The sequence below is a fragment of the Myodes glareolus genome, chromosome 3, assembly GCF_982192425.1.
Source record: "Myodes glareolus chromosome 3, mMyoGla1.1, whole genome shotgun sequence".
Classification (NCBI taxonomy): Eukaryota; Metazoa; Chordata; class Mammalia; order Rodentia; family Cricetidae; genus Myodes; species Myodes glareolus.
Window position 1 is genome coordinate 51013798 of NC_142028.1, and position 20932 is coordinate 51034729.

Here is a 20932-nt window from a genome sequence, read left to right on the forward strand (position 1 = left end):
ATCGTGAGTTATAGGGTCTGGTGGCACCAATGAAATCGAAGTGGGACAAAGAAAGGCAATGACACTGCTTCCCCTGGAAGGAGCCCTTCTGGTGCCACCTCCACACAAAGATGCTCATCACAGGACAGAAGCAGGTGTCCCAAAGAACAGTGGGAAAAGCCAGACACAGAACAAGAAGACAATCAAAGCCACATTCTGTCCCACGCCTTAAATATAGTCTTTAGTCATAGGTGAGATGATGTCAGGTGGCCTGGGTCATGGGCAGCTCCAGGTTGATCTAGGCCAGGGAGTGGCCTGTGTGTGGCTCGGGTAGCAGTTTTTGCCAACCCAGTTGGGAAGGGCGGAGTTTTCAGCAACTTGAGCTGGTGCTACATGGTGATTGTCAGCAGGGACTCCTCCTCGCTCCTTTGATTGTACAGTAGAGGGTGATGGAAGGCCTGGCACAGGACAGCTACTGGGGGTGGGTTGGGCATAACTGTATCTAAATGATATTCACGTCTACATTTGGAGGTCTGTTGTTCCTGGGAGGTGGGCTGGACACCCCCACACCTGCCCTTTATCTTTGCTCATGAGTGTGCAGGAGCCACAATATCTAGATGTGGAGGTATATCTGGACCTAGAGATGTGGCAGAATGCCTGCCATGTGGCAGGATGCTTAGGGTTTACTTGACAAGTCATGCCTATCTCAAGGAGTTCTTGAAGATTAAGTCAACGTGTGGAATGACACGTAACTGATTATTGCAATTATTGGCCTGTCTACATGTGTGTCTGGATGTTCTTTAAAAATGAAGTGGTTAGAACGGGGAAACCTGGACGTTCTTTCTAATCTGGAAGTGGAGTGTCTTGAGACATTATATTTTTCTAAGGTTTTTGAACTTGAGGTTGCATTGGCATTACTCGAAAGGCTTGTTAAAACATAGATTGGGGTCCCCTCCCAGGAAACCCAGAGCAGGGTTGAATACCTCTCAGAGGCTTTCAGACGTGCAGCTCCAAGTGCCTGATGACCTTGAACCTCGTTTGTGCACAGACTTGACCTCAACTGTGAGACCTGTTCCACTTTGGTCACATGACCCTTTCTACCAAAGCAAGAGCTGACCTAATCTTTTGCAATCAGACCAAGGAACTTGACAGGGAAGGGCGGTGACCTTGCTCCCTTGTGGACTGATACCATCTTACAACTAGGGCTGGGAAAATACCTGTTGAAGGGAAGGTAGGAGCTGGCTTTTAGGGGTCTCCATCAGGAAACCTCTCACAGTAGCGTCAAGCCAGGGACCCTCTTCTCCAGTTGCCTGGAGCCCCTGAGCAGGTGTCCCCTCTCTTTACTGCAGCATCTGTCCTGCAGTCCAGTGTTCCTCTGTTCTTGACTCAGCAGTAATCTTGTGTGCATTTTTCTGTGTTGATATTCCCCCACAACACTGCTGTCTGGGTTACATAGTTCTCCCTTGTATGGATGTAAGCGAAGGGACAACGTGAGCCAGTAGAACAGGAAGGGGGATTCAGTCTAAGGGGGCAGAGTGCCTTGGAGACTATAATGAGGGATACAAGATCTTTCCTATAATCTCTGTTCAGATATACCTCCTATGAAAGCTACGTTTCCCTTTGGGCTGGGTTTTGTTTGTTTGTTTTATTTGTAAAAAGTTTGTTTGCTTGTTTGTTTGTTTGTTTGTGACAGGGTCTCCTGTCCATAAGCACATAGCCAAGGGTGAGCTTGGTCTTCTGCTTCTCCTGCCTCTACCTCCTGAGTTCTGGGATGACGCATGTGCCACCATGCCTGAGAAATTTAGTCATAGGCACAGAACTCAGGGCTTTGAGCACGTAAGGTGGGCACTCTGTCCAGTGAGCTGAGTCCCCAAGCTGTCCCTTGGGGTTTTGTTTCCTCTCTGTTCACATAGCTTCCAGCATGATTGCCTACACTCTCTGGTCTCCAGGCACAGGTCCTGCCACGTTGCCGGTCTGTTTGCTTCTTAGTCTCTAGTGACCCGTGTTAATTGCCTTCTGATTGCTGCAACAGACTCTCCAGAGGAAGCGAAGTCCATGATGGTGTGGGAAGGATGACCGCCAAGTAGTTAAAGAAGTTTGGGCCATGGTAGTGGTCTTGGCAGCTTAGACTTGGGATGTCAACTTCAAGGCCCACAAGTACAGGCCCATTTCATCTAGCCAGACCACAGTCCCCAGGACGCCATAACCTCCCCAAAGAGGGCCATCCACTAGAAACCAAGTGTCCAAGCACAGGAGTCTACGGAAGATGTTTTACATGCAAACCATAACATAACCCTACAGGGACTCTGATTGGCCCCTCTAGGACCATATGGTTAGGCCTATACAATGAAAGAGAAGGGCCACACTCCACTGTGATTGCCAGGCACTAGGGCAGTGAGATGCTTATGTCAAGGTGGGCCATGGCCACTCCCAGTGATCCTGTCCTGCATGCCTTCCATTTGTTTCTCCATCTCTCCATTTACATCTGATTTCAGCTTCAAGCTAGTGAATCCATTTGGTTCCTGTGGACCTTTCTAGCCTCAGATTAGGGAGCTTTGACCGACTTAACCTCCTCTCTCATCCATTAGGGATAATGGCTCATAGATCCATCACAGGTTTGTCTGCTGTCTCAGAACATTTAATCCTGACAGCGGGATTTGAGCAGAGGTAGGTTTCACCCAACGGGGTCTTATTGAATACCAGCAAGTCTGCTCATGATCTGAAATGCAGCTGAAAAAATAAATATAATTAAAAAGCTAACTCAGGCCAATGCTCTCTGATACTGTTTTACAGGGGCGCATAATGAATGCTAAGCTCCATGCGTCAGCGCCAAAAAGCAAAATAAATTCTTGGAGTCGATCTGTTTCCTGCCTGCAATGCATTTGCCTGTTCCAAACAAAAAATATTTGTGAATACAACACAATTAGGAAGGCTGAGGCAGTCAGAACATTGCCTGTCCAGAGAGGCAGAGTGAGGCTTCCATGCGCCCTGCTGGCTGGAGCCAGGGTCTGAGTGTGTTGTGACCGAGTCAATTATGGCTCTGGGCGCCCTTGCACTCCTTGCCAAGACACGCTTTCTCATCCCTTCTAGTTACTCAGAGCTCAGCCTTCTGTTTTTCTTCCTTCTCAGTGTTACTCACAGCCCTTGAGGCTCTTCTTCTTCTCAAACCTTGGATTTATTTGTATGCCCCCTCACCATTTCCCTCCAAAGCTGGAACAAACCGTGGGCATGTGTAGGTTTTAGAAGGAAGGCCTGTTGGAATGGGACTAAGTGGTTTTGATGATAAAAGTGACCAGTGTGTATGTGTGTGTGTGTATGCCAAGCTTTTGACATTTGTGGTTTCCTTTGCTACTTGCAAAAATCCTGGGATAGTTTCATTTTATAGCTAAAGAAAACTGAGGTTCTGAGAGGTCCAAAAGCTTCTATGAGGTCACACAGCCAGAGAGTATATTATAACGAAGGATGCCAAAAGGCATAGAATCTAACTTAATGGGGGCATTAAATAACAGTCAGACTGAATGGCCATGGTGAATGGATACCCTGATGGGAGTGTCAGGCCGAGGTTGAAAAGGCCACTCCCGAGATGTCTCCAAGGGCCCGGTTTCTCTCTGCTCTGCCTTCCTTCTTCCTCACACATCCCTCACACCTCTGGGTTTTAGAATCTCTGCTCTGGTCTTTTCCTTTATGAAGGGAGACAGTCAGATGGCTGCAGCTTCACACTTCCCATCTTTTACCCACATCTGCCTGAGAAGGAGGGTCATTTGGTGAGACCCAAGAGAGAAGGTTGAAGCTCTCTCCTTGTGTCCCACTTGCTTAAGTGTCTGACTGGTTACTTTTCTTATGGCTAAAACCAACCTAAGCAATGCAAGTTTTATTTTGGTTCACCGTGTGAGGGTATAGTCCACCAAGGGAGGGATGTCTCGGAGACAGGAGTGTGAGGCAGCTGGTCACATTGTACCCATTGGGTACCCATTGTACCCAGGAAACAGAGCGAGGGATGGAGGCTGGTGCTCAGGTCTCTTTCTCTGTTCTGTTCATCATGAGAACCCAGGGAATGGTATTTACCTATAGTTAGGATGGGCCCTCCTACCTCAGCTAACCCAACTCAGAAACCCCTCCCAGACATGCCTGAGGTTTGTTTCCATGGTGATTCTAAATCCCTTCACAATGACCATCAAGGCTAATCGCCTGAGCTACAGCACATGGCAGAGGGGTGGTATGTAGTTATTTTGGGCCTATCAGGACCCTTCCAGAATTGGGAGGGTCTTCAGCTTCCCAAGTCTATGGCTGAGCAGAAAGATAGGAGGTCACAAAGGGCCAACATTATCAAAATGGGAAATGGGCTGGAAGAAGATGGCTTGGCCGTGAGAATCGACCTGATACAGACACTGCATTTGGGACAGATGCTGGCCATAAAGAAGTTTGCAGACCCAAGGTGAATACCATCCGACCTTCGGGTGATGATGAATCGACTTACCCCCTGTTTGCCAAGCCTGAATCAGAATGGGGCTTGTAAATGCTCTGGGAACTCTGTAGGAGAGTTGGCAGTGTTGTGAGGTGCTTCAGAGAGCGCAGACTGTGTTAGACGCACAGGTCCCATGGGTCATTTGGTAATGTCACAGAGTTGCTAAGGAGGGTCAAGAAAGTCCACATATAGAATGTCTGGCTTGCAATGGAAACTGACCCAGGGAAGGCTCTGCCACCCAAGACACACCTGAACCTCAGTGTCCTAAAGACTAGCCTGGGGCTAGCCTGGGGCTTGTCTGTACAGCTGAGGCTGTACATTCTGGCTCTACATTACAGTACCAGCACAGGCTTTTAAACATCTTGATGTCCAGGGTATCACTTCAAATCCAATTCATCAGCCTGTCTCAGGGGAGATCAGGGATCTGGGATCTTTTTGTTTTTAATTTTGTGTACAGCATTTTGTCTGTGTGTATGTCTGCAGGCCAGAAGAGGGCACCAGAGCTCATTACAGATGGTTGTGAGCCACCATGTGGTTGCTGGGAATTGAACTCAGGACCTTTGGAAGAACAGGCAATGCTCTTAACCACTGAGCCATCTCTCCAGCCTGCTAGCTAGCTCTTCTATCTTTGGTTAACCCATTTCTATTATTTTATATTTTACCATGGGACTTGTGACCTACTAGCAAAGTTCTGGCTGGCGGCTCACGTCCTTCTCCTCTGGCAGCTTGACTCTGCTTACTCTCTCTCCCTATATTTCTTTTATCCTGGCTTTACTCTGTTAAGCCATTGGCCAAAAGTAATAAACCAATGGCAATAAAATATATTCACAGCATACGTCACCTCTCACATCAATAGTGCAGGTTTGTAGTCACAGCGCCCAGGGGGTAGAGGCAAGAGGATCAAAAGTTCAAAATCATCCTTGGCCGTACAGCAAGCTCAAGTCCTGCTTGGCTGACTCAAAAGCAAAGCAAAACAGAAACCTAACAACAGCGAATTTTGAACTGCAGTTGTTAAGATATTAAAAAGAAAGGCCATGCACTTTGTTACGGTATTGGATATTAAGATCTAGCAGTGAGTCTAACAGCTACCGGTGTTGGTAAGAATGGTGGGTAGACAACATTGGTGTGCCTGTCATACCTGGTCCCCATAGAAGGACATGTGTGATGTCTGTTTGGGGATAGAGTCAAAGGTGCTGCCATGCCTCCTGTGGTGTGTTACTAGTTCTTATGAGCATGCTGGGATTGGATTAGAGGTTAGTAGCACCATTTCTCTGCTGAACTATGTCCCCAGAATCTACTCAAAGACTCCATGGGTTCTGCAGCCTTAGACTAAGACTGAGGCCCCTTGGGAGGAGGATGGGGACTGAGAACAAGGAACAGCTTTGATGCCGTGGTGGAAGTCAGAACCCCATCTGAACCGTTTCTTCATCTGAAGGCCTTGCCTGGATCCTGAGGGCTGAGACCTGTGTGAAATGTGGATGTCCTAGGGCCTGGGGTATGCAGAGAAGGAACCTAAACTTCAGAGTGAAGTTTGGCAAGGTTCTTTGGATGTATGGTAACCAACTAACCAAAATAAACAAAACAAAGACCAAACCAAAGAGGTGATCGAATAAAGAAAACGTAAATTACTTCCTGGCAGGTAAAAAAATAATCCAAATTAACCAACCTCCTTTGGCAGTTGGTATCTGCAGAGAGAAGACATTGAAATGCATGTCCCCTCAATACAGCAACCCATAGTTCTTTGGACTTTATTTGGTTCTGTAATTCTAATCCTTTACATTCGTTACCACTTGCTCCTTCAGAACCTCCAGAATATTTCATAGTCTAGAGTGTGCAAGGGCAGTTCCCCGGTTTCCTCGTGGACACCCCAATTTTTTCAGGAAGCCTGACTGTTTTTTAGGTCAACAGGTCTTAGCAGTAAGCCACACTGCACCCCTTTCTTTCCTGCCAATCGGTTTGCCCATCTCTCCACAGCCTGCTTGTGGGAGGGGAACACCTTCTTCACTATCTCCAAGCTGCTTCCCAAACCTGTCCTTAAGCCCTGGGACTTCTGATATTTCCTGGGAAGTGCCCCACTGATGGGCTCCATCTCTGCTTCTGGCAGGAATAAGTTGATTCTGTGGGAGATTGAAAAGACCACACAAATGCAGGCAGAGAAAGGCCGCCTGGGAAGCCACTCCCAGGCGGGGAGGGCCTGGGAGGGCCTGGCTGGAGCAGAAAGCTGCCCACTCTTTTTCTAGCCCTTCAGCTTCCACGTTTGATGTGTTGGTTCACAGCCAGGATGAGCCTTAGGCAGAGAAATGCTACCTGTTGGGACCCGCGGCTGCACCCCATCCACCCCCTGCGAAGGTCTTTTCAGTAAGCGCTGGTGAGATGAATTAATGAGACTTGTGTAGGTGTGGTGCGTACATTCTGCTGCAGAGCAGGGCTCAGAGCTCCCCATCAAGCCCAGTTGTGATGAGACTCCCTTCTGGGCTGGTTGGTACTTCCTCGGGTTTCCTAACAGGCTTTTGTGGGTTGGTTTGAATGTCTGCCGTGCCAGGGAGGCCTCGCATTCCTCCGGCGTGCGGCTGCCTTGCCTAGCGGGGTTGGGAGGAAATCTGTTGGCAGCGTCCCTTTGTGAAGGCGGAAAGCCATGTGGGAAAGGCTGCTGTTAATCTGAGCATCTCCCCCGGAGCCTCCTCCCCCCACACGAGGAGGGCTGAGATAAAGCCTCCCGGTGCAGCGGGTGGCAATTAGGACCCGCTGCTTTTACCAATGCTTTTATAGTTGCCTGTAGCATGGGCGATAGCAAGATGCGGGTGGGTGGAGCGTGGGTGGGGACAGGGGGGCCTACAGTCGTGACCTAACTATGCAGCTCTTCACATGCACACTCGGGACCACTTGTGAAATGCTGTGGCAAGGAGAAACAGACGGAAATGATCCTGTTTGTGGCTTACAAGTTCCCAGAGCTTCATGTAGAGTTGTGTGATGTCTTAGGGCTCAGGACTATGAGGCATGACCATGTGGACAGAGACAGCAGCTGTTACTGATTGTACAGTTGCTAAGACCATGCCATGTACTATTACCGTTGGTCGTCATGATAGGTCTGTATGGAGGTTCTGTCCCAATGCCCAGTGTTCAGATGAGGAAACAAACTTGCAAGGGGTTAGGGATGAGCCAAGACCTTCCAGTAGATGTGGGGTTTGAATTTGGGCCCTTGTGCCAGTATGATTCTTGTCCTTGCACTGTTTGGAAATTCCGTTCTCTGTAGCCCGAGGCTGGCCTTGAATTCACTATGTAGCCGAGGATAACCCAGAACTTCTGTTCCTCTGGTCTCCACTCTCTGAATGCTAGGGTTCCAGGTTCGTGCCACCACCCGCAGCCTTATGTGATTCTGGGGATCGAACCCAGGGAGCTGCGCACGATAACCACTGAGCTACACCTCCATCTGCTTGGTGTCCTTATTAGTGGAAAGATCTGGACATAAGCAGTCTCAAATAGAAGGATGCCAGGTAGAGTTGTGTCCCGACACGCCAGGGATCGTCATGGGCGGTCTGCACTGGTGGAGCTGGGGTAGGGTAGAGGCTCTGGTTGCGCCTGTGGAAGAATCAAGGCCCTGCTGCATGGCTGTCACTCTACCCCTGTAGCCACCGGTCCAGAAAAGCAGCTTCTGCGGTTGGAAGCCATCTGTTTGGTTCCAACAACCCTAGCGTGTGAGGACAGTGCCCGGGGGTGGCAGGTGCTGTTGGTCTTGTCCTCCTCCTCAGGCTGCGCGGGAAGCTGCTTGCTTGCTGTTCACAGCATGGCACTTGCTCTTGCCGCTGGGTTTCTGGGCTTGGGGCTTGCTCGCACACAGAAGCAAGCCCAGCTGGAATGGAGCAGGCTGCAGTGAGTGCCAAGATGAATGTCCTGAGGATGGGGGGATGGTGCACCCAGGACCCACGCTGGGTGCTTACATCTGCCTTTCACTCCAGCCCCAGGGGGATCTGATGCCCTTTTCTGGTCACCGAGGGCAACCTCCCCCGCCAACATACACATAATTAAAAATAAAAAGGACTCTCTTTTAAAAAGAAAGAATGAATGCCCCTGGGAGCTGTCCTTAGCCATTGAGGAATGGGAGTTTGTGGATGATTGCCCAGCTCCTTGTCCTTCAGGACTCAACCCCATGTGCCCACAGTGATAACCCATTAATTACACACTGGGTATTGGCCTCCTGTCATTCCCATTTTCCTCCTTATTCAACCTGCTATGTACATACAATTCTTATGTCCAAAGTCCAGTCTCTAGCTTTACTATGGCGGAGACCCAAGAGACAGACCCAAAGGACATGGAATGATCCAATGTTGGTAAAACCTCACCAACACTATAATTTAAAATCAAATGCCAGCATCTTTGAGCAAAGAGCGTCTGTCCCTTTATATTTTGAAGATCATGAAGACGTTTGAAGATGATCCAAGGTTGAGGAGATGACTTGGTTGGTCAAATGTCTGCCACACACATGAGGATCCCGAGTTTATATCCCCAGCACTGTGAAAAAGCCAGCAGTGGCAGCTTTACATCTGTAAGCCCCAGTGCTGGGGGCATCAGGGTAGGGGACTACCCTACCTGATGGTAGGGTAGAAGCAGGAGGGTCTCTAGATCTCATTGGCGAGCCAGTCTAGCTGGTTTGATGAGCTCTAGGTTAAAGGGGAAACCATGTCTTAAAAAATAAGTTGAGGAGTAATTGAGGAAGACACTAATTGTTGACCTCTAGCTTCTACACACACATGTGCATGCACACCTTCTACACACACACACACACACACACACACACACACACGCACACATACACGCACGTACACATAGTTCCACTATCTTGAGAGAAGGGGAAAGATGACAGGGATGGTAGTCGGGGGAAAGGAGCTTATTAATGAAGATTCTTGGGCACAAATCTTGGGAAGGATGCCCGTGTGGTGTAACTGCTCCCCACAAAGTGATAGAGAAGGCAGCACTGTGCCTGCTTGCGGGAGGGCAGCATTTGAGGCAAGGTTCATGATGGGAGACTGGACTCTTTTTTTTTTTTGATACAGGGTTTCCCTGTGTACCCCTGACTGTCCTGAAACTCACTCTGTAGGCCTCGAACTCAGAAGTCCTGATTTCTGTTTCTGCCTCTTGAGTGCTGGGATTAAAGGCGTGCACCACCACTGCCCAACTGGGAACCTGGACTTTTAAAAGACAACACAGACCAGGGCATTGGTGAGGTAAGGTTGAATGGGGTAGGCTGTTCTTTCTTGGGGGTCCTTCAGTCCACACTGAGCTAGTATGGCAGATAGAAAGACAGAGAAGTAGTGTGGGTGAGTGGTGAGATTGTGGGGTAGGGCCTGATGTCACATTCAGGCTGGGTTCTGCACCTAAGCCAAGACCAGAATCATATGAAACAGACTCAGGTCACCTGGGCAGCATCACCAGGCTATAGAAGGAGATATCATGTGCCAATCCTCCCCGCCCCCCCCCCCAAACTTAAATAAAGTAGCTGGTTATCTGTGGATCTCTGTGGCTTGGATTTTCCCTTTACAGGTGGCCAGCCAAGCTCACAGAGCAGACTCTGGTTATTTCAGCAGATGACAGAGAGCTATGACAGTCCTTGTCATCTCTGCCATGTATGGCTTGCCTATGTTGCTTCTAAGCAACCCACATATATCTTCAGGGGTTCTGCAATTGACTGGTCCCTGACATATCCCTTTAGGGCTTCTGCAAGTGAGCTGATACTCAACATTCTTCTCTGCTTAAGCAAGCCTGAACTTGTGCTGTTTGGCTTGCAAGTCCTGTCTGATGAGGGCTCTAGTGACTTACAGGTCTCAACAATCAGCCGTAATTATTGAACATTCACCATGCTGCTGGTCACCCCCACAGTTACACAGCAAAGTGGATATTCTGTGGGCACCTGGGCCAGCTCTAGACACCTGACTCCTAAGTTGAGATTTTTTTACCTTCCCTAAGACCTGTCAGGCCTTCGATGTCCCTGTGGTGGTGGCTGGCTGTCAGCTGCTGCTTTATATTTTGAGAGAGAGGCTATGCATCTCAGACTGGCTGAGTATGACCTTGGCCATCTGACCCTCATGCCTCTGCATCCTGTATGCTGGGATTACAGGCACAAGCCACCACTTTGCAGCATGTTTGCAGGTTGTGCGTGGAACCTAAGGCATTGGATGCACTGGGCAAACATTGCCAGCTGATCTAGATCTCAAACCCAGACAACTGTATATTATGTACATGTGTCCTGATGGAAACTTCCCTCTGTCTTCCCCCTTTCACCTAAGGATGGACATCTTCAGATGCAAGAAAACCATGTCCAGGTCCTCAGTTCAGTGCATCGAACAATGAAATGCCAGAGCAGGAAAGCTGGGAAGAGAATCTTCAGTTTTCCACCTTTCTCTGCATCCGGGTTGTGCTCCAGTTAGGAGTCTCCCCTGCAAACTGCACCCCCAATAGGCCGTGCCTGATCTGCTTCTTCAGTGTGAGTTCCCTCTGAGCCTGACATTACCGTGACCACACTGAAGAGGTCTGGTTCTGACACTCCAGCAAGGTCCTCACAGTGTGTAGAGGATCCGGAACAAGAAATACCAAGCTAGCACGCGGTGAGCATTTACTGTCTGCCAGACATTGTGCCTGAGTACTTTCTCCCATTAGTGCAGACCACATGTTATTGTTGACATCCAAATGCTAAGTAGAACATGTGTCAGGTCTACACAGTGGAATTGGCCCCGCAGAATCATGGCCAAGGGTGGTCAGGCTGGGTCCATATGTCCAGTGCCTTGCTCTTAATCAGGCTTCTGAGACAGTTCCCAGGAAGGCTCACCTTAAATCCTTCCATTGATTTTTACTCAGGTCTGGATTTCTCAGATGTCACATGAAGAAACACGTGCCCACCCGAGAAAAATATGGAAGCTCTCTGTCCAAGATGGAGCCTGGGGAAGCCTTGAACAACTCACTGCTGCCTCCCCACCTCCTTCTCTGGAGAGAAGAGGGAAGGATGGGTGTCTAAGGGACTGACGATTGGACATAGCTGGTCCTAGCTCCAGTTCCTCCAAGCTACCCTTGGCCTGCCCTGCACCTGCCCTCCTACCTAGATGGGGCTCTGCCAGGCGGTGCAGAACTTGGCCCCGGGCTTGTTGGGTTCTGAGCTGATCCTGCACCCCTAGTACATCTCAGCCAAGGGCTGAGTCACACCCTCATTCTCTTTTAATTATTCAGGACCTGACACACTGCCTGGGAATACATCACTCAGAGTACATGGTGGTGAAGATTAAATATTAGAGGCAAGTCTTTTAATTAATTTTTAATGTGTTCTTTAGAACAATTCTTCATACCTAACCGCACGCTGAAACAGAGTACTTAAAAGAAAAATTAATGTTCAGGGTCTCAGGGGTTTGTGAGATAGCCCTTATTTTTTTGGTTACCTCTAAGTTCCACGTCAGAGGGTACCATTTGTGGCTTGGAAACAAGATGACAGGTATCCCATCTGGGACTGTCCCCGTGTATATATGGTTGCTGCAATGTATGTATTCATTCCTCAGAGGTTCAGCTTGCGTCGTAAAGCATTTGCTCACCCTACATCAAAACAGTCGCTCTCCTTTCCCTTTCCTAGCAGACATAACTAGTTGATTACAGCACCTTTTCCATGCTGATTCCACACACGTCTTTTCAAAGTGTTCTCTATATAACCTTCCAAGCAGCCCACTCTGGACAGCCACTTCATGTGGTTAAAACAGTTTTGAGATGAGCCATGCTTTTTTCTTGAGAAGGAAGCTTATATCTCTCTCACACACATGCACACGCACACGCACACACTGTGTTTGGCTTCTCTGAGGGAACATATCTGATAGAAGGAGTGGGGTATTTATTGTACCTCCTCCCCCACATTTTAGAGTACCTGCTGGGGAACACTACTGCCTTGAGTCGGGAATAAATATCAATAGTTTTAACCTGGGCATAGTGCCAGTGCCACATGTCTGTAGTCCCTGTACTCAGGAAGCTAAGAGAATTGCAGGTTCATGGTCAGCCTGGGTTTCCTAAGGAGACCTTGTCTCAAACAAAGCTGGACTGGGGAGATGGCTTAGTGGTTAAGAGCACTGGCTGCTCTTCCAGAGGACCTGAGTTCAATTCCCAGTACCTACATGGTGGCTCACAGCTGTCTGTAACTCCAGTTCCAGGGGATTCAACACCCTCACACAGACATACATGCAGGCAAAACACCAGTGCGCACTAAGTAAAAATAAATAATTAAAAACAAACAAACAAAACTTATGAGTCTGAAGAATGTTGGTGTCTGATGCTGCTCCATAGCCCCCCTTCCTTCCTTCTAATAATTGGGTGATTTAAAAATCACGGCTTTCAATTCACTCAGTGTTCTAACCTGTCTGGGGGTAGAACAGGGACAGAGGTATTTCTTGGGACAGCTGGCACCCAGTGCAAACCACCAGTGTTGAGTGGCATTTCAAGGCTCAGCATTAGTCACAGACTCTGTTTTCTCTGCTACCTGCATCCTTTTTAAGGCTCTTGGGCTTCCTGACAGCAGGGACACTAAGTCTTAAAAGACAGAGTGGAAATTGTCCTTCTTGAAAGGCGGCCTAGGAGCCTTTATTCCATCATGTCTTCCATACTGTGTGCGTTGACAGTCACAGGCTCAACAAGGAAAGATGACCAAAAACTTGAATCAATTGCATGGTTCCTTTGTTCTTCATTCTGAGATCAAGATAATCTTTAAATACGCAAAGGGAGCCAGTCCCATGAACACTCCCATGTTGCCGATGGTGGATCCCAGGCTCCGAGTGTCTTACCTGCATGACTTGCCCATAGCAAATAGGTAGTTAAGGAGCTGTCCACTTGAAACAGAGGAAGGTCGTGACAAGCTGTGACATTCCTTTGATCTTCTCAGAACTAGCAGAGCAAGGGACAGACCTCAAGGTCAGAGGGCACAGCCTGCACCAGGATCCATCCTCGGAAGCTCAGCTCTGACACTTGCTGTCTGTCGTGTTTGGCATGTCACTTTTGCTCAGGTGCCCATGCTACCCTAAAGTCCTTTCAGTTCCTCATTCCCCTGCTGGTTTCTGATTCTCTCTGCAAGCCCGACCCTGTGCTGGGCTTAGGGAGTGCAGGGCGAATGTGACAGAGATGGCTCCGGTATCAAGTCTCCAGGGAAGACAGAAAAGGTTGACAGCTGAGCTGAGGAAAGGTGATAGCTGTGAGAGCTAGGGGAAGAGAATCCACGGGAGGCTGTGGGCAGATGGGAGCTGACTTGTCACAGGGTTGGGACAGGTGTCCCGGAGGAAGTGACACTTCCCTGAGATCTAATGGGAGAGATTGATGTTCCAGGCAGATGCCATATGCTGCAGACAGAGCTCCCAGGAGCTCAGGACCGAGGTGGCTGGTCATCGAGGACGGAGGGGCCCCATGGGGCAGGACTCAGCACCAGGACGGATGCCCTACCAGTTTTGTTATTACCATGAGTCACTCTGAGAACAATGGCAGACATCATGTTTGGGAAAGATGGATCCAAATGCAGCTTGGGAAGGGGTGGGAGGAGGGGGAATACACACAGGCCACATACCCCCACTGACCGATGAAGCTTTTCCTGAACTTGCATGGTGCTGCCCCACCCCCAGTTCTGCAGAGGGTCATGTTCAGCTGGAAGCCACGCCGCTGGTATTGCAGCTGGTGCTCTGCTCGCACGTGCCCTCCAAGGCTCCTCCTAGGATGCTTCAGGGTCTAAAATGCAAGGTAGAGTAGGGGGAGCTGAGAGGTATCCTGGGGACAGACGCAACACACTGCTCTCTTTAGGCCTCCAGAGTATTTGCTTAGACTGGGGGCCCCAGCTCTCTCCTCCTCTCCCGGCAGTCCAGGCGCTGCCCAGCTGGTTTCTCTCTAGCCTCCTGTTGTGGGCAGGAAGGGAGGAGCAGGGAAGCTACCCTGCTTCCAGAGGGCACAGCTCAGAGCTGTCTGTTTCACTTCCCTGTTCATGGGCGGGGAGGCAGTCTGCGGCCACATGCGGCTGCCTGGGTTTGTGATCTTGGTGCTGGGAGGCTGTGTGAGTGGCCAGTGGCCAGCATTTGAGGTTCTACAAGGGCAGAAGGGAAGGCAGATGGCTGCATTCCCCTTGGAGGACGAGAGGTTTCAGGGTCTGGTGAGGGCCAGAGCAGTATGGGCTTTGTGGCCAGATGGGAGCCCCAGCTCCACTAGCTCCTGGCCAAGTGGCCTTGGCCAGATTGGTGCTGCTTGAGGCTTGTGCAGCTGGGTATGAGCTGGATGCACTATTCATTGCACAGGGCTCTAGAAATGCAGGGTCTGCTCTCAAAATGAGGGAAAGCCATGGCTCTGGAGGGCAGAATGCACAGTGCATGGTGTGTCGGGAGCGTCTTATTTATTTATTTATTTATTATTATTATTGTTATGGTTTTTTTTTTTTTTTTTTTTTTTTTTTTTTTTTGAGACAGGATTTCTCTGTAGCTTCGTAACCTGTCCTGGAACTAGCTCTTTTAGACCAGTCTGGTCTCGAACTCACAGAGATTCACCTGCCTCTGCCTCCCGAGTGCTGGGAGTGGTGGTGTGCCACCACCCGGCGCGGAGCTCCTTTTTAAACAACCCTGTTGCCCATCTCTCATGGGCTCTTGCAAGTCAGGGTGCTCTGGACAGGCAGCAGGCCTGTAGGAGATACGGGACAGTGTGGGTGACTCTGGGCTCCAGCTGAATTCAAATGTAGCTCTTCTCCCCTCTACATCTTCCTCTTCACCTATGGCTTCCTTCTTCCCTCTCCTCCCTCTCCTCATCCCCTCCTATCCTTCCTCCTCTTCCCCTCTTGTGTCCCTTTGTCCCACCCTGACATCACAACGGAAAACACCCAATTTAGGGCTGGAGTACAAGAGCCTTAACTCAAGTCACAAGCTTCAGCATGCAGAGGGACAGAGAGTTTGGAGGACGGAAAGTGTCCCTTGCCTCCGGAGCATGCACCTATAGGCTGCATGGGTTCCCCCCTCCCCACTTTCCCTCCCTCCTTCTTTCCCTGCTTTTTCACGTACCTTCCTTTCTCCTATCCTTCACTGTTGTAAAAGGAGCAGGGGGCTGCGTTCCGGCCACCCGACCACCTGGCTAGTTTTACCTGAAATAATTACACGGAAACTGTATTCATTTAAACACTGCCTGGCCCATTATATCTAGCCTCTTATTGGCTAACTCTCACATGTTAGTTTAACCCATCTCCATTAAGGTGTATTGCCACTTGACTGTGGCTTACCGGCATGAGTCTAACCAGTCTCGGAGAGGAGAGCCATGGTGTCTGCCTGACTCTACTCTCTTTCTCCCAGCCTTCTGTTCAGTCAACTCCACTTATCTAAATTCTGCCCTATCAAAAAGCCAAGGCAGTTTCTTTATTTGACCAATGAAAACAACACATAGAAAGAAGACCCTCCTGTACCCCTTCACCTTTCCTTAGTTCCAGGAAAAATGAGGGGAGGCAAAGGAGAGCAAGGCAGGGGAGGGCTTTGTGGTGGGATGGAGCTGGGAAGGTCAGGCTGGGGAAACCAGGATGCTAGGGGAAATAGCACATGGTTGCTCCTGGCATGTTCTACCCGTGAGCAGCCATGCTGTTCGGTCCAGAACCTGTTGGTCTGGAAGCTCTTGGAGACAGGCAAGCAGAAGGTTAAATGTGTGTTCTCTAGGGCACAGTGGGGTTTGTCCCCACTATTCTGATGTCTACTCATTGTGAACCCAGTGCAGCCTGCCTAACAGCTTTGTATCTTCTTGGTAGAGTATTCAGGAAGGTACCTATCTCCCAGGGTATCTAGAGGATTAAATTCCTGAATGTCAAGAGCTCAGAGTGTCTGACTCAGTAGTGAGTATTGTGTGTTGGTCTCAGAGAGCTTGGATAGTCTGCTTAGCCCTTAACCTTGTGCCAGGGGTCAGAGGTTACAGAAATGAGGTGAAGTATGCAGCATGTGGGACATAGGAGCTGTTTCAAAGGGAAGTGTATTCCCCTTTACACCCTCGGTCAAGTGCCTTTTCCAAGCAGCCACAAGCCCCGGAGATGATCAAGGCTTGCTTAAAGGGCCAGGGCCAGATACAGGGGCATGATTCAGTCACATCTCTCCGGGCATGGCTGGAATTCTCTGAGAGATGTGGTGATTTGGGGGGAGAAATCACTGTGTCTGAGAGGGAAAAGGATGGGATGAAAGGAAGCACTCCCAGAACTGAGGGCAGATAGCTATTCACCCCAGGCTTGCCCCATACTCTCCTGGCTCTGGTTGGAGGAAACCACTGCTTGGCTCACCATCACATGGTAGCTGGTGTCAAGAGGGACTCACTATCTGCCGAGGGCCAGTGATTACTTCAATATGTCTTCTCTCTGGGGGAAGAAAGCTAAGGTTTTTCATTCATTTTAGAGATGCTGGGAAGGAGTGATGGGATTGGGTGGCGGGGGAGTTGTTTCTGTGGATCACTGCACCTTCTCTCAGCCTGCCTTCCCTTATGAACAGGCGGGTAGAGTATTAGCTTTGAGATTTCCCACTCTTCCAGGTTCTGTTAGCTGGGTTATGTTTCCTCTCGGGAACAGTCAGAGGATAACTGCACGTCCTTTGATTGCTACCCCGGCATCCTGGTGCCCTGCCTGATGGCATCTGAAGCTTTGGGCATGAGCTCCATGTGGATGTTTTGTCAGGAACATTCTGCTGGAATACGGCCACGCCGTGTGCATGCACTCGTGTGCATGGTGACGGGTGCATCTGCTGCAGAGCTGAGTGGCAGCAACAGGAACCAGGAAGCTGAAAACGATGACTGCCCCTCCACCGCACGTGCCTGCTGACCCCACACTGGGATCCGATTTACCATTTCCTTGGTGTTTGGACCCAGGCTTGGGAAGACGTAGTATTCATTTTTGGAAGATGGATAACTTGCAAATTATTTGGTTCTATCACCCACAAAAGATTTCTATCTAATATAAATGATGCCCTCGAAGACTGAGTTCACTGACCTGGAGACATGCATCTTCGCAGCGTCTAACTTCAAGACTGCACTCCTGCCTTCGTTCTGCCTGTCACCGTGTTTTACACTCCCCCCTGAGCCCTTCGCGCTGATTACCCCACCCTTCTTGCTTGCACGCCAGAGGGCTGAAGAAATCCTCCAAGCCCAGCACTCAGAAGGCAGAGGCAGGGGGATCAATGAAAGTTTGAAGGCAGCTTGGTCTACAGAGCGAGTTCCAAGTCAACCAGGTTGTATAGCCAGAGTGCGTCTCAAAAAGCAGAAGCAAAACACAAGGAAAACAAAAGAACCCTCAATAGGTGCACATTTTCACTTGTACAAGTTCTGTTACACGTGTGCATGTGTGTGTGTGTGTATGTGTGTATCCATTCGCATTCTTGTGTATGATTCTGTGCACGTGTGAAGGTCACAAAACAACCCAGGTCTTGGTCCTTATCCTCAACCTTGTTTGAGACAGGCTATCCTTGTTTTTCTGTTGGGTACCTCAAGCTGGTTGACCTCCGCACTCCTGAGGAGTCTCCTGTTTCCTCTTCCCAACTGCCCATAGGAATGCTGGGATTTTACAGTCGCTTGAAGCGAATGCCTGGATTCCCTGTGGAAGCCGGGGATTGAAGCTCATGTTCTCTCACCTGTGCAGCAATTGCGTTCATCCCCTGAACCCTCTCCCTACTTTTGGAAAATTGTGCTTAGAGATACGGAGAGTCAGCAGACAACGCTGTGGGGACCCCCTTGGTGGTTCCAAAGGCAAAAATCTAAGCATCTGCACAGTCAGGGTCCCTAATTTCTCCACCAATCGCAGCAGCTCTGTTTTATGACGGCAAATGTAAAATTTCTTGGTGTCTGGGAAGAAAAAAAAGCATTTTAATATAAAGAAAAACAGGTTGTCCCATAGTCTTGGGAGGCACAGGGAGCAGACAGGCCTGCTAGGCTTTGAGGGCTGCTGGGGTCTGTGCATTCCTGGGCAGAGGCTGTGACAGGCCTCTGGGCTGGCTGTGGCTGGCTGGAATGCTGTGTATTTACACTCCTTCAGAGCAGAAAGAGGCCTCTGGAGACCAGGCTGGAATACCAACAATTCCCCCAGGCTTTAACGAGGGGGAAAAAAAAGTGTGCCTTTCCTTCCTAATTTTGTTTCTTAAACAAATCTAAGCACAGTTACACAAAGCATGGTCTGTGGTATCTGGTTATTGGCAATTTCTCATGAGAACATTCCGGAAACCCGTGGGACTTCGTGCAGGCTGGAGGACTGCAGAGCCCATGAGGGTGTGCAGGGTGGTGTCTGGGACCCTGGTGACTGACTGCTCAGAGGAGAAAAGGGGAAGAGGAAACAGTTTCCAGTTCTCTGTGTTCTGTTTTCCCCGGCAATCTGGGGTCTGATTCATCTATTTTCAACTTTATTTACAACAGTAGGGACTCCCTAGAAGTAAGATAAAGATCCACTCCCTAGCTCTGGGGAGGGGTGTCTCTGGGCTCAGTGCAGCCACAGCCTTCACAGAGTCAGCCTGCTGTCTGCCCCACTCTTCCCGGAGCTTCTGGAGAACAGGGTTTGTGGAGCAAACTAGAGCATCTGGGTTTCAGAGCCATGGCTGTTTGTATTTGCTTGGGCTGGATGGGGGAGATGGTCCCGCTGTATTGGTTCTCCTGTCTTTGACTAGCTTTTAAAATTTATGTTTTAAAAATTATGTTTTGTTGAATTTATAGAATTCCTGACCCTCCTGTACACACACTGAGACGGAGTCTCCACGTGTAGCCCAGGCTGCCCTCAGTATCCCTTCTAAAAATGATAATGATGATGACTAATAATAATAATAATAGTGTTATTAATCTCCGTTTGAGTGTGGGCTCACACATGCCATGGCTCGTGGGGGCAGGGGACAGCTTTAAGGAGTCACTTCTTTCTTTCCACCTCTGTGTGGTTCTAGGGATCAAGCATCATTGCCTGCTGACCATCTCACCTGCCTCTAATAGTCTCTTTTAACCATTCAGAGAGTTTACAGCTTGATGATATTTGTATACCCACGATCTGAGAGCTCATCACCTTTGACTAGTTCTAGAACATTCCATGAGTCTTGCGTTAAGTTCTGCTTCTCGTCACTGAGACAGAAAGCTTGACAGAAGCAGCTTAGGGGAGGAGAGGAGGAGAGGCATACTTCAGCTTCAGAGGGGACAGTGTACCAGGCTTTTTCTTTTGGCCCACCAACCAACTCCGAAATCATGACACAGAGACTTGTTAGTTATTAATGTCTGGCCTTAGTTTGTGCTCGTTTCTGGCTAGGCCTTTTCTTCTTCTTCTTCTTCTTCTTCTTCTTCTTCTTCTTCTTCTTCTTCTTCTTCTTCTTCTTCTTCTTCTTCTTCTTCTTCTTCTTCCTCTTCTCTTCCTCCTCCTCCTCCTCTTCCTCCTCCTCCTTCTTTTCACTTAAATTAGCCTGTTTCCCTTCATCTACATTTTGCCTCAGGTACTTATTTATTTATTTATTGCCTTCTTTCTTTCTGTATTTCTTATTTTGCTGCTGTCTTTATGTCTAGCTGATGGCTGCCTGACTTCTGCCCCAGGTATATCACTCGCTTTCTCCCTGTCCTCTTTTTTCTTCTTCTTCTTGAACCCAGATTTCTCCTATTTATTCTCTGCCCGCTAGCCCGGCCTATCCCTCTCCTCCTAGCTACTGGCCACTCAGCTTTTTGTTATTATTGTTGTTTGTTTCTTTGTTTTTTGAGACAGAGTTTCTCTGTGTAACAGCTCTGGCTGTCTTGGAACTTGCTTTGTACACCAGGCTGGCCTCGAACTCACAGAGATCCACCTGCCTCTGCCTTCTGAATGCTGGGATTAGAGGTGTGCACCGCCACAGCAGGATCCATTCAGCTTTTTGTTAGACCAATCAGGTGCATTGGGCAGGTAAGGTGAAACAGATGCAACACATCTTTTCATAATTAAACACACATCCTTACATCGTTAAAACAGATGCAGCATAAACAAAGAGAACACACCTTTACACAGTTAAAGCAATATCCCACAGCATAAACAAATGGAACACATCTTCGCTCAGTTAGAACAACTCCCCAACAGAACAGTCCACCATTGTAAGGGAGGCATGGTGGCTCTGCTGTGTGCCTGTAGAAACTTGCAGTGCATTTGTTCATGCCTTGGCAGGTCAGGGAGCAGAGAAATTTGGTGCAGAGGTGAATCTCACCCTACAGCTACATCCCAAGTCGTCTACAGCCTTCCAAAATTTCACCCCACGCTAGCCTGTGGGGGACATTCCACATCCAACTGCAACAAACCCCCAAATCAACTATGAGGCAGTTAGCCCTTCCCTCTACCCACCACCTTCAGACCCTGGGACCTACCCATCTGCTTCTTGCCTCAGCAGATTTATGAGTTCTGAATATTTCATCAAGATACTATGTGACTTTTTATGTCTGTTTCCCTTCTCTCTTCAGGCTGTGTGTGTGTTGCTAGGGATGAAACCCAGGACATTGTACACATAGGTGCTCTACCACTGA

General features: G+C 49.0%; 1 long non-coding RNA gene across 3 annotated transcripts; it reads left to right on the forward strand.

Moving 5' to 3' along the window:
- The first annotated feature begins 6642 nt into the window (after window positions 1-6642).
- LOC125403163 (uncharacterized) lies at window positions 6643-12708 on the forward strand. Of its 3 annotated transcripts, XR_015000956.2 has the most exons (5): window positions 6643-6812; window positions 7781-7938; window positions 9496-9666; window positions 10726-11043; window positions 11294-12708. It is a non-coding gene; the product is annotated as an uncharacterized LOC125403163 (long non-coding RNA). The 3 variants fall into 3 exon arrangements; XR_007232849.3 differs by lacking the exon at window positions 7781-7938; XR_015737473.1 differs by lacking the exon at window positions 7781-7938 and having other exon boundaries at window positions 9540-9666.
- Window positions 12709-20932: the final 8224 nt, after the last annotated feature.